Raw genomic sequence first — 1,485 nt, forward strand, 5'->3', positions numbered from 1 at the left:
CAAATTCTTAAGCTAAGATCTGATAATGGCAGAGAATATCTTAAAACACATTCATCAACTTTTGCACTGAGAATGGAATTCAAATGCAACATACTGTTCCATATACTCCACAGCAAAATGGTGTAGCTGAAAGGAAGAATTGCACCTTAGAGGAAATTGCTAATTGTATGCTTCAATCTAAAGGACTTAGTCTTAATTATTGGGCAGAAGCAATTAACTGTGCAAAGTATATAATAAATCGCGCTCCTACTAAGGTTTTAAAGAATATCACTCCAGAAGAAGCATGGAGCTCAATCAAACCAGATGTAAGTCACTTTTGTGTTTTTGGAAGTGAAGCATGGGCCCATATTCCAGATGAGAAACATAAAGCTTTAGAACCAAAGAGTGAAAAATGTATTTTTGTTGGATATTCTGAAGATGTCAAAGGATATAGACTTATTCCACTTAAGTCCAAAAATGTTATCATTAGAAGAGATGTAAAGTTTGATGAAAATATATCGGCCTGTGAGCCTAGTTCGGCGGATGTGCCACCTCCCCCTATCTCTTCTACTTTTAAAAATATTTCTTCTTCAGATGATGAAAGCGAGGATGAAAATCCCCCCCCACCTTTTCAGGATCCTCCTTCAGCTCCTCAGTTTCCAAAATGGGTCCGTGTTACTCGGGATGCAGCAGGTGATCTTGCCGGTGATCCTACAGATCAGCGGCGTACATGTTCTCAGTTTGAGAGAGCCTCTTCTTTACTAGCTCAAGCTTCAGTGAATTATGATCTTGACACCTTTGCAGAAGCTTCAGGCCATCCAGATTGGGAAGCAGCTATGAATGAAGAATATCATTCATTATTAGCAAATGATACATGGGATCTTGTTCCTCTACCAAAGGGACGAAAACTTGTTAGATGCAATGGGTTTACAGAACCAAGTATGGACCAGATGGGAAAGTTGATAAACATAAAGCTCGTCTTGTTGCTAAGGGTTTTTCACAAGTTGAAGGCATTGACTATACTGAAACCTTCTCCCCTGTTGCCAAAATGAACTCTATCTGCCTTGTTCTTTCCCTTGCTGCCTCTTTCAAATGGGAAGTCCATCAGATGGATGTTAAATCCGCCTTCTTGCATGGGGACTTGCATGAATAAATCTATATGGAACAACCTATTGGCTTTATACAAACAGACTCCAGCCTTGTAGGTCGGCTTAAGAAATCCCTTTATGGTCTCAAGCAAGCTCCTTGAGCTTGGTATGCCAAAATGGATAACTTTCTCTTAGAAAATGGCTTTTCTAGGTGTCATTCTGACAATACTGTCTATACCAAGAAAGTGGGCAAGTCTCTTATCATTCTTGTTCTTTATGTTGATGATCTTATCCTGACTGGTAGTGATCCCAACCTTATAAGCCATCTGAATTCTAGCCTTAAAAGGAAGTTTGAAATGATAGACTTAGGACACTTACATTATTTTCTTGGTCTTCAAGTCTTGCAATCCAAGGAAGG

Source organism: Pinus tabuliformis, chromosome 4_2, assembly GCF_031772625.1.
Source record: "Pinus tabuliformis cultivar Carrire ecotype Pingquan chromosome 4_2, CPIR1, whole genome shotgun sequence".
NCBI lineage: Eukaryota > Viridiplantae > Streptophyta > Pinopsida > Pinales > Pinaceae > Pinus > Pinus tabuliformis.